This window comes from Symphalangus syndactylus, chromosome 10, assembly GCF_028878055.3.
Source record: "Symphalangus syndactylus isolate Jambi chromosome 10, NHGRI_mSymSyn1-v2.1_pri, whole genome shotgun sequence".
Taxonomy (NCBI): Eukaryota; Metazoa; Chordata; class Mammalia; order Primates; family Hylobatidae; genus Symphalangus; species Symphalangus syndactylus.
The window spans coordinates 70,489,037-70,501,513 of record NC_072432.2 but is presented as its reverse complement, the minus strand read 5'-3'; positions in this window follow the sequence as shown (position 1 = coordinate 70,501,513).

Genomic DNA, 12,477 nt, shown 5'->3' with positions numbered 1-12,477 from the left:
CTTCTGTGTAGTATTTATTTGAAGATATTCCTTTTTCCACTGTAGTCCGCTTAGCGCTCAGAATGTCCACTTGCAGTTTCTACAGAAAAAGTGTTTCAGAACTGCTCAATCAAAAGTAAAGTTCAACTATGTTAGTTGAATGCACGGAACAAGTTTCACAGAATGCTTCTGTGTAGTTCTTATTTGAAGATATTCCTTTTCTACTATACGCCTCTTAGCTCTCCGAAGGTCCACTTGCAGTTTATTCAGAAAGAGTGTTTCAGATCTGCTCAATCAAAAGTAAGGTTCAACTCTGTTAGTTGAATGCACAGATCAGAAAGAAGTTTCACAGAATGCTTCTGGGTAGTTTGTATTTGAACATATTCCTTTCTCCACTATAGGCCTCTTAACGCTCCGGATGTCCAATTGCAGTTTCTACAAAAAGTGTGTTTCAGAAGTGCTCAGTCAAAAGTAAGGTTAAACTCAGTTAGTTGAATGCACAGATCAGAAAGTAGTTTCACAGAATGCTTCTGTGTAGTGTTTATTTGAATATATTCCCTTTTCCACTACAGGCCCCTTAGCGCTCCGAATGTCCACTTGAAATCTCTGTAGAAAGAGTGTTTCACAACTCCTCAATCAAAAGTAAGATTCAAATCTGTTAGTTGAATGCACTGATCAGAAAGAAGTTTCACAGAATGCTTCTGTATAGTCTTTATTTGAAGATAACCCTTTTTCCACTGTAGTCCGCTTAGCGGTCCGAATGTCCACTTGCAGTTTCTACAGAAAGAGTGTTTTAGAAATCCTCAATCAAAAGTAAGGTTCAACTCTGTTAGTTGAATGCACAGAACAGAAAGATGTTTCACAGAATGCTTCTCTGTAGTTTTTATTTGCCGATATTCCTTCTTCCCCTATAGGCCTTTTAGCGCTCCGAATGTCCACTTTCAATTTCTATAGAAAGAGTGTTTCAGAACTGCTCAATCAAAACGAATTTTCAACTCTGTTAGTTGAATGCACTGGTCAGAAAGAAGTTTCACAGAATGCTTCTGTGTAGTCTTTATTGGAGGATATTCCTTTTTTTTTATGATTTTTTTTTATTATTATACTTTAGGGTTTTAGGGTACATGTGCACAATGTGAAGGTTTGTTACATATGTACCCATGTGCCATGTTGATTTCCTGCACCCATTAAGTCGTCATTTGGCCTTACGTGTATCTCCTAATGCTGTCCCTCCCCCGTCCCCCCACCCCACAACAGTCCCCGGAGCGTGATTTTCCCCTTCCTGTTTCCATGAGTTCTCATTGTTCAATTCCCACCTATGAGTGAGAACATGCGATGTTTGGTTTTTCGTCCTTGCGATAGTTTACTGAGAATGATGTTTTCCAGTTTCATCCGTGTCCCTACAAAGGACACGAACTCATCATTTTTTATGGCTGCATAGTATTCCATGGTGTATATGTGCCACATTTTCTTAATCCAGTCTATCGTTGTTGGACATTTGGGTTGGTTCCAACTCTTTGCTATTGTGAATAGTGCCGCAATAAACATACGTGTGCATGTGTCTTTATAGCAGCATGACTTATAGTCCTTTGGGTATATACCCAGTAATGGGATGGCTGGGTCAAATGGTATTTCTAGTTCTAGATCCCTGAGGAATCGCCACACTGACTTCCACAATGCTTGAACTAGTTTACAGTCCCACCAACAGTGTAAAAGTGTTCCTATTTCTCCAAATCCTCTCCAGCACCTGTTGTTTCCTGATTTTTTAATGATGGCCATTCTAACTGGTGTGAGATGGTATCTCACTGTGGTTTTGATTTGCATTTCTCTGATGGCCAGTGATGAGGAGCATTTCTTCATGTGTTTTTTGGCTGCATAAATGTCTTCTTTTGAGAATTGTCTGTTCATGTCCTCTGCCCACTTTTTGATGGGGTTGTTTGTTTTTTCTTGTAAATTTGTTTGGGTTCATTGTAGATTCTGGATATTAGCCCTTTGTCAGATGAGTAGGTTGCAAAATTTTCTCCCATTGTGTAGGTTGCCTGTTCACTCTGATGAGAGTTTCTTTTGCTGTGCAGAAGCTCTTTAGTTTAATGAGATCCCATTTGTCGATTTTGGCTTTTGTTGCCATTGCTTTTGGTGTTTTAGACATGAAGTCCTTGCCCACGCCTATGTCCTGAATGGTATTGCCTAGGTTTTCTTGTAGGATTTTAATGGTTTTAAGACTAATATATAAGTCTTTAATCCATCTTGAATTAATTTTGGTATAAGGTGTAAGGAAGGGATCCAGTTGCAGCTTTCTACATATGGCTAGCCAGTTTTCCCAGCACCATTTATTAAATAGGGAAGCCTTTCCCCATTTCTTGTTTTTGTCAGGTTTGTCAAAGATCAGATAGTTGTAGCTATGCGGCATCATTTCTGAGGGCTCTGTTCTGTCCCATTGATCTATGTCTCTGTTGTGGTACCAGTACCATGCTGTTTTGGTTACTGTAGCGTGATGCCTCCAGCTTTGTTCTTTTGGCTTAGGATTGACTTGGCGATGCGGGCTCTTTTTTGGTTCCATATGAACTTTAGAGTAGTTTTTTCCAATTCTGTGAAGAAAGTCATTGGTAGCTTGATGGGGATGGCATTGAATCTATAAATTACCTTCGGCAGTAAGTATGGCCATTTTCACGATATTGATTCTTCCAACCAATGAGCATGGAATGTTCTTCCATTTGTTTGTATCCTCTTTTATTTCATTGAGCAGTGGTTTGTAGTTCTCCTTGAAGAGGTCCTTCACATCCCTTGTAAGTTGGATTCCTAGGTATTTTATTCTCTTTGAAGCAATTGTGAATGAGAGTTCACTCATGATTTGGCTCTCTGTTTGTCTTTTATTGGTGTACAAGAATGCTTGTGATTTTTGTACATTAATTTTGTATCCTGAGACTTTGCTGAATTGGCTAATCAGCTTAAGGAGATTTTGGGCTGAGACAATGGGGTTTTCTAGATATACAATCATGTCATCTGCAAACAGGGACAATTTGACTTCCTCTTTTCCTAATTGAATACACTTTATTTCCTTCTCCTGCCTGATTGCTCTGGCCAGGATATTCCTTTTTCAACTATCGACCATTTAGCGCTCCGAATGTCCACTTGCAGTTTCTGCAGAAAGAGTGTTTCAGAACTGCTCAATCAAAACTAAGGTTGAACTATGTTAGTTGAATGCACAGAAGAGAAAGAAGTTTCGCAGAATTCTTCTGTGTAGTTTTTTTTTGAAGATATTCCTTTTTCCACTACAGGCCTCTTAGCGCACCGAATGTCCACTTGCAGTTTCTATAGAAAGAGTGTTTCAGAACTGCACAATCAAAAGTAAGGTTCAACTATGTTAGTTGAATGCACGGAACACAAAGAAGTTTCAGGGAATGCTTCTGTGTAGTTCTTATTTGAAGATATTCCTTTTCCACTATAGGCCTCTTAGCGCTCCGAATGTCCACTTGCCGTGTATTCAGAAAGAGTGTTTAAGATCTGCTCAATCAAAAGTAAGGTTCAACTCTGTCAATTGAATTCACAGATCAGAAAGAAGTTTCACAGAATGCTTCTGTGTAGTATTTGTTTGAGGATATTCCTTTTTCCACTGTAGTCCGCTTAGCGCTCCGAATGTCCACTTGCAGTTTCTACAGAAAGAGTGTTTAAGAACTGCTCAATCAAAAGTAAAGTTCAACTCTGTTAGTTGAATGCACAGGTCAGAAAGAAGTTTCACCGAATGCTTCTGGGTAGTTTGTATTTGAAGATAATCCTTTTTCCAGTATAGGCCTCATAGCTCTCCGAATATCCCCTTGCAGTTTCTACAGACAAGAGTGTTTCAGAACTGCTCAGTCAAAAGTAAGGTTCAGCTATGTGAGTTCAATGCACAGAACAGAAAGTAGCTTCACAGAATGCTTCTTTGTAGTTTTCATTTGAAGATATTTCTTTTTGCACTTGAGGCCTCATAGCGCTCCGAAGGGCACTTGCAGTTTCTAATGAAAGAGTGTTTCTTAATTCCTCAAAGTAAGGTTCAACTCTGTTATTTGAATGCACAGAACAGAAAAAAGTTTCACAGAATGCTTCTGTGTAGTTTTTATTTGAAGATATATCTTTTTCCACTATAGGCTTCTTAGCGCACAGAATGTCCACTTGCAGTTTCTACAGAAACAGTGTTTCAGAACTGCTCAATAAAATGTAAGGTTCAACTCTGCTAGTAGGATGCACAGATCAGAAAGTATTTTCACAGAATGCTTCTGGGTAATTTGTATTTGAAGATATTCCTTTTTCCACTATAGGCCTCTTAGCGCTCCGGATGTCCAATTGCAGTTTCTACAGAAAGTGTGTTTCAGAAGTGCTCAGTCAAAAGTAAGGTTAAACTCAGTTAGTTGAATGCACAGATCAGAAAGTAGTTTCACAGAATGCGCCTGTGTAGTTTTTATTTGAAGATATTACTTTTTCAACTATAGGCCTAATTGCGCTCCGAATGTCCTCATGCAGTTTCTACGGAAAGAGTGTTTAAGAACTGCACAATCTAAAGTAAGGATCAACTCTGTTAGTTGAATGCACAGATCACAAAGGAGTTTCACAGAATGCTTCTGTGTAGTATTTTTTGAAGATATTCCTTTTTCCACTGTAGTCCGCATAGCGCTCCGAATGTCCACTTGCAGTTTCTACAGAAAGAGTGTTTCAGAACTGCTCAATCAAAGGTAAGGTTCAATTATGTTAGTGGAATGCAGAGAACAGAAAGATGTTTCACAGAATGCTTCTGTGTAGTTTTTTTGAAGACATTCCTTTTCCCACTATAGGCCTCTTAGCGCACCGATTGTCCACTTGCAGTTTCTACAGAAAGAGTGTTTCGGAACTGCTCAATCAAAAGTAAGGTTCAACTATGTTAGTTGAATGCACCGAACACAAAGAAGTTTCACAGAATGCTTCTGTGTAGTTCTTATTTGAAGATATTCCTTTTCCACTATAGGCCTCTTAGCGCTCCGAATGTCCACTTGCAGTTTATTCAGAAAGAGTGTTTCAGATCTGCTCAATCAAAAGTAAGGTTCAACTCTGTTAGTTGAATGCACAGATCAGAAAGAAGTTTCACAGAATGCTTCTGGGTAGTTTGTATTTGAAGATATTCCTTTTTCCACTATAGGCCTCATTGCGCTCCGGAAGTCCAATTGTAGTTTCTACAGAAAGTGGGCTTCCGAAGTGCTCACTCAAAAGTAAGGTTAAACTCAGTTAGTTGAATGCACAGATCAGGAAGGAGTTTCACGGAATGCTTCTGTGTAGTATTTATTTGAAGATATTCCTTTTTCCACTGTAGTCCGCTTAGCGCTCAGAATGTCCACTTGCAGTTTCTACAGAAAAAGTGTTTCAGAACTGCTCAATCAAAAGTAAAGTTCAACTATGTTAGTTGAATGCACGGAACAAGTTTCACAGAATGCTTCTGTGTAGTTCTTATTTGAAGATATTCCTTTTCTACTATACGCCTCTTAGCTCTCCGAAGGTCCACTTGCAGTTTATTCAGAAAGAGTGTTTCAGATCTGCTCAATCAAAAGTAAGGTTCAACTCTGTTAGTTGAATGCACAGATCAGAAAGAAGTTTCACAGAATGCTTCTGGGTAGTTTGTATTTGAACATATTCCTTTTTCCACTATAGGCCTCTTAACGCTCCGGATGTCCAATTGCAGTTTCTACAAAAAGTGTGTTTCAGAAGTGCTCAGTCAAAAGTAAGGTTAAACTCAGTTAGTTGAATGCACAGATCAGAAAGTAGTTTCACAGAATGCTTCTGTGTAGTGTTTATTTGAATATATTCCCTTTTCCACTACAGGCCCCTTAGCGCTCCGAATGTCCACTTGAAATCTCTGTAGAAAGAGTGTTTCACAACTCCTCAATCAAAAGTAAGATTCAAATCTGTTAGTTGAATGCACTGATCAGAAAGAAGTTTCACAGAATGCTTCTGTATAGTCTTTATTTGAAGATAACCCTTTTTCCACTGTAGTCCGCTTAGCGGTCCGAATGTCCACTTGCAGTTTCTACAGAAAGAGTGTTTTAGAAATCCTCAATCAAAAGTAAGGTTCAACTCTGTTAGTTGAATGCACAGAACAGAAAGATGTTTCACAGAATGCTTCTCTGTAGTTTTTATTTGCCGATATTCCTTCTTCCCCTATAGGCCTTTTAGCGCTCCGAATGTCCACTTTCAATTTCTATAGAAAGAGTGTTTCAGAACTGCTCAATCAAAACGAATTTTCAACTCTGTTAGTTGAATGCACTGATCAGAAAGAAGTTTCACAGAATGCTTCTGTGTAGTCTTTATTGGAGGATATTCCTTTTTTTTTATGATTTTTTTTTATTATTATACTTTAGGGTTTTAGGGTACATGTGCACAATGTGAAGGTTTGTTACATATGTACCCATGTGCCATGTTGATTTCCTGCACCCATTAAGTCGTCATTTGGCCTTACGTGTATCTCCTAATGCTGTCCCTCCCCCGTCCCCCCACCCCACAACAGTCCCCGGAGCGTGATTTTCCCCTTCCTGTTTCCATGAGTTCTCATTGTTCAATTCCCACCTATGAGTGAGAACATGCGATGTTTGGTTTTTCGTCCTTGCGATAGTTTACTGAGAATGATGTTTTCCAGTTTCATCCGTGTCCCTACAAAGGACACGAACTCATCATTTTTTATGGCTGCATAGTATTCCATGGTGTATATGTGCCACATTTTCTTAATCCAGTCTATCGTTGTTGGACATTTGGGTTGGTTCCAACTCTTTGCTATTGTGAATAGTGCCGCAATAAACATACGTGTGCATGTGTCTTTATAGCAGCATGACTTATAGTCCTTTGGGTATATACCCAGTAATGGGATGGCTGGGTCAAATGGTATTTCTAGTTCTAGATCCCTGAGGAATCGCCACACTGACTTCCACAATGCTTGAACTAGTTTACAGTCCCACCAACAGTGTAAAAGTGTTCCTATTTCTCCAAATCCTCTCCAGCACCTGTTGTTTCCTGATTTTTTAATGATGGCCATTCTAACTGGTGTGAGATGGTATCTCACTGTGGTTTTGATTTGCATTTCTCTGATGGCCAGTGATGAGGAGCATTTCTTCATGTGTTTTTTGGCTGCATAAATGTCTTCTTTTGAGAATTGTCTGTTCATGTCCTCTGCCCACTTTTTGATGGGGTTGTTTGTTTTTTCTTGTAAATTTGTTTGGGTTCATTGTAGATTCTGGATATTAGCCCTTTGTCAGATGAGTAGGTTGCAAAATTTTCTCCCATTGTGTAGGTTGCCTGTTCACTCTGATGAGAGTTTCTTTTGCTGTGCAGAAGCTCTTTAGTTTAATGAGATCCCATTTGTCGATTTTGGCTTTTGTTGCCATTGCTTTTGGTGTTTTAGACATGAAGTCCTTGCCCACGCCTATGTCCTGAATGGTATTGCCTAGGTTTTCTTGTAGGATTTTAATGGTTTTAAGACTAATATATAAGTCTTTAATCCATCTTGAATTAATTTTGGTATAAGGTGTAAGGAAGGGATCCAGTTGCAGCTTTCTACATATGGCTAGCCAGTTTTCCCAGCACCATTTATTAAATAGGGAAGCCTTTCCCCATTTCTTGTTTTTGTCAGGTTTGTCAAAGATCAGATAGTTGTAGCTATGCGGCATCATTTCTGAGGGCTCTGTTCTGTCCCATTGATCTATGTCTCTGTTGTGGTACCAGTACCATGCTGTTTTGGTTACTGTAGCGTGATGCCTCCAGCTTTGTTCTTTTGGCTTAGGATTGACTTGGCGATGCGGGCTCTTTTTTGGTTCCATATGAACTTTAGAGTAGTTTTTTCCAATTCTGTGAAGAAAGTCATTGGTAGCTTGATGGGGATGGCATTGAATCTATAAATTACCTTCGGCAGTAAGTATGGCCATTTTCACGATATTGATTCTTCCAACCAATGAGCATGGAATGTTCTTCCATTTGTTTGTATCCTCTTTTATTTCATTGAGCAGTGGTTTGTAGTTCTCCTTGAAGAGGTCCTTCACATCCCTTGTAAGTTGGATTCCTAGGTATTTTATTCTCTTTGAAGCAATTGTGAATGAGAGTTCACTCATGATTTGGCTCTCTGTTTGTCTTTTATTGGTGTACAAGAATGCTTGTGATTTTTGTACATTAATTTTGTATCCTGAGACTTTGCTGAATTGGCTAATCAGCTTAAGGAGATTTTGGGCTGAGACAATGGGGTTTTCTAGATATACAATCATGTCATCTGCAAACAGGGACAATTTGACTTCCTCTTTTCCTAATTGAATACACTTTATTTCCTTCTCCTGCCTGATTGCTCTGGCCAGGATATTCCTTTTTCAACTATCGACCATTTAGCGCTCCGAATGTCCACTTGCAGTTTCTGCAGAAAGAGTGTTTCAGAACTGCTCAATCAAAACTAAGGTTGAACTATGTTAGTTGAATGCACAGAAGAGAAAGAAGTTTCGCAGAATTCTTCTGTGTAGTTTTTTTTTGAAGATATTCCTTTTTCCACTACAGGCCTCTTAGCGCACCGAATGTCCACTTGCAGTTTCTATAGAAAGAGTGTTTCAGAACTGCACAATCAAAAGTAAGGTTCAACTATGTTAGTTGAATGCACGGAACACAAAGAAGTTTCAGGGAATGCTTCTGTGTAGTTCTTATTTGAAGATATTCCTTTTCCACTATAGGCCTCTTAGCGCTCCGAATGTCCACTTGCCGTGTATTCAGAAAGAGTGTTTAAGATCTGCTCAATCAAAAGTAAGGTTCAACTCTGTCAATTGAATTCACAGATCAGAAAGAAGTTTCACAGAATGCTTCTGTGTAGTATTTGTTTGAGGATATTCCTTTTTCCACTGTAGTCCGCTTAGCGCTCCGAATGTCCACTTGCAGTTTCTACAGAAAGAGTGTTTAAGAACTGCTCAATCAAAAGTAAAGTTCAACTCTGTTAGTTGAATGCACAGGTCAGAAAGAAGTTTCACCGAATGCTTCTGGGTAGTTTGTATTTGAAGATAATCCTTTTTCCAGTATAGGCCTCATAGCTCTCCGAATATCCCCTTGCAGTTTCTACAGACAAGAGTGTTTCAGAACTGCTCAGTCAAAAGTAAGGTTCAGCTATGTGAGTTCAATGCACAGAACAGAAAGTAGCTTCACAGAATGCTTCTTTGTAGTTTTCATTTGAAGATATTTCTTTTTGCACTTGAGGCCTCATAGCGCTCCGAAGGGCACTTGCAGTTTCTAATGAAAGAGTGTTTCTTAATTCCTCAAAGTAAGGTTCAACTCTGTTATTTGAATGCACAGAACAGAAAAAAGTTTCACAGAATGCTTCTGTGTAGTTTTTATTTGAAGATATATCTTTTTCCACTATAGGCTTCTTAGCGCACAGAATGTCCACTTGCAGTTTCTACAGAAACAGTGTTTCAGAACTGCTCAATAAAATGTAAGGTTCAACTCTGCTAGTAGGATGCACAGATCAGAAAGTATTTTCACAGAATGCTTCTGGGTAATTTGTATTTGAAGATATTCCTTTTTCCACTATAGGCCTCTTAGCGCTCCGGATGTCCAATTGCAGTTTCTACAGAAAGTGTGTTTCAGAAGTGCTCAGTCAAAAGTAAGGTTAAACTCAGTTAGTTGAATGCACAGATCAGAAAGTAGTTTCACAGAATGCGCCTGTGTAGTTTTTATTTGAAGATATTACTTTTTCAACTATAGGCCTAATTGCGCTCCGAATGTCCTCATGCAGTTTCTACGGAAAGAGTGTTTAAGAACTGCACAATCTAAAGTAAGGATCAACTCTGTTAGTTGAATGCACAGATCACAAAGGAGTTTCACAGAATGCTTCTGTGTAGTATTTTTTGAAGATATTCCTTTTTCCACTGTAGTCCGCATAGCGCTCCGAATGTCCACTTGCAGTTTCTACAGAAAGAGTGTTTCAGAACTGCTCAATCAAAGGTAAGGTTCAATTATGTTAGTGGAATGCAGAGAACAGAAAGATGTTTCACAGAATGCTTCTGTGTAGTTTTTTTGAAGACATTCCTTTTCCCACTATAGGCCTCTTAGCGCACCGATTGTCCACTTGCAGTTTCTACAGAAAGAGTGTTTCGGAACTGCTCAATCAAAAGTAAGGTTCAACTATGTTAGTTGAATGCACCGAACACAAAGAAGTTTCACAGAATGCTTCTGTGTAGTTCTTATTTGAAGATATTCCTTTTCCACTATAGGCCTCTTAGCGCTCCGAATGTCCACTTGCAGTTTATTCAGAAAGAGTGTTTCAGATCTGCTCAATCAAAAGTAAGGTTCAACTCTGTTAGTTGAATGCACAGATCAGAAAGAAGTTTCACAGAATGCTTCTGGGTAGTTTGTATTTGAAGATATTCCTTTTTCCACTATAGGCCTCATTGCGCTCCGGAAGTCCAATTGTAGTTTCTACAGAAAGTGGGCTTCCGAAGTGCTCACTCAAAAGTAAGGTTAAACTCAGTTAGTTGAATGCACAGATCAGGAAGGAGTTTCACGGAATGCTTCTGTGTAGTATTTATTTGAAGATATTCCTTTTTCCACTGTAGTCCGCTTAGCGCTCAGAATGTCCACTTGCAGTTTCTACAGAAAAAGTGTTTCAGAACTGCTCAATCAAAAGTAAAGTTCAACTATGTTAGTTGAATGCACGGAACAAGTTTCACAGAATGCTTCTGTGTAGTTCTTATTTGAAGATATTCCTTTTCTACTATACGCCTCTTAGCTCTCCGAAGGTCCACTTGCAGTTTATTCAGAAAGAGTGTTTCAGATCTGCTCAATCAAAAGTAAGGTTCAACTCTGTTAGTTGAATGCACAGATCAGAAAGAAGTTTCACAGAATGCTTCTGGGTAGTTTGTATTTGAACATATTCCTTTCTCCACTATAGGCCTCTTAACGCTCCGGATGTCCAATTGCAGTTTCTACAAAAAGTGTGTTTCAGAAGTGCTCAGTCAAAAGTAAGGTTAAACTCAGTTAGTTGAATGCACAGATCAGAAAGTAGTTTCACAGAATGCTTCTGTGTAGTGTTTATTTGAATATATTCCCTTTTCCACTACAGGCCCCTTAGCGCTCCGAATGTCCACTTGAAATCTCTGTAGAAAGAGTGTTTCACAACTCCTCAATCAAAAGTAAGATTCAAATCTGTTAGTTGAATGCACTGATCAGAAAGAAGTTTCACAGAATGCTTCTGTATAGTCTTTATTTGAAGATAACCCTTTTTCCACTGTAGTCCGCTTAGCGGTCCGAATGTCCACTTGCAGTTTCTACAGAAAGAGTGTTTTAGAAATCCTCAATCAAAAGTAAGGTTCAACTCTGTTAGTTGAATGCACAGAACAGAAAGATGTTTCACAGAATGCTTCTCTGTAGTTTTTATTTGCCGATATTCCTTCTTCCCCTATAGGCCTTTTAGCGCTCCGAATGTCCACTTTCAATTTCTATAGAAAGAGTGTTTCAGAACTGCTCAATCAAAACGAATTTTCAACTCTGTTAGTTGAATGCACTGGTCAGAAAGAAGTTTCACAGAATGCTTCTGTGTAGTCTTTATTGGAGGATATTCCTTTTTTTTTATGATTTTTTTTTATTATTATACTTTAGGGTTTTAGGGTACATGTGCACAATGTGAAGGTTTGTTACATATGTACCCATGTGCCATGTTGATTTCCTGCACCCATTAAGTCGTCATTTGGCCTTACGTGTATCTCCTAATGCTGTCCCTCCCCCGTCCCCCCACCCCACAACAGTCCCCGGAGCGTGATTTTCCCCTTCCTGTTTCCATGAGTTCTCATTGTTCAATTCCCACCTATGAGTGAGAACATGCGATGTTTGGTTTTTCGTCCTTGCGATAGTTTACTGAGAATGATGTTTTCCAGTTTCATCCGTGTCCCTACAAAGGACACGAACTCATCATTTTTTATGGCTGCATAGTATTCCATGGTGTATATGTGCCACATTTTCTTAATCCAGTCTATCGTTGTTGGACATTTGGGTTGGTTCCAACTCTTTGCTATTGTGAATAGTGCCGCAATAAACATACGTGTGCATGTGTCTTTATAGCAGCATGACTTATAGTCCTTTGGGTATATACCCAGTAATGGGATGGCTGGGTCAAATGGTATTTCTAGTTCTAGATCCCTGAGGAATCGCCACACTGACTTCCACAATGCTTGAACTAGTTTACAGTCCCACCAACAGTGTAAAAGTGTTCCTATTTCTCCAAATCCTCTCCAGCACCTGTTGTTTCCTGATTTTTTAATGATGGCCATTCTAACTGGTGTGAGATGGTATCTCACTGTGGTTTTGATTTGCATTTCTCTGATGGCCAGTGATGAGGAGCATTTCTTCATGTGTTTTTTGGCTGCATAAATGTCTTCTTTTGAGAATTGTCTGTTCATGTCCTCTGCCCACTTTTTGATGGGGTTGTTTGTTTTTTCTTGTAAATTTGTTTGGGTTCATTGTAGATTCTGGATATTAGCCCTTTGTCAG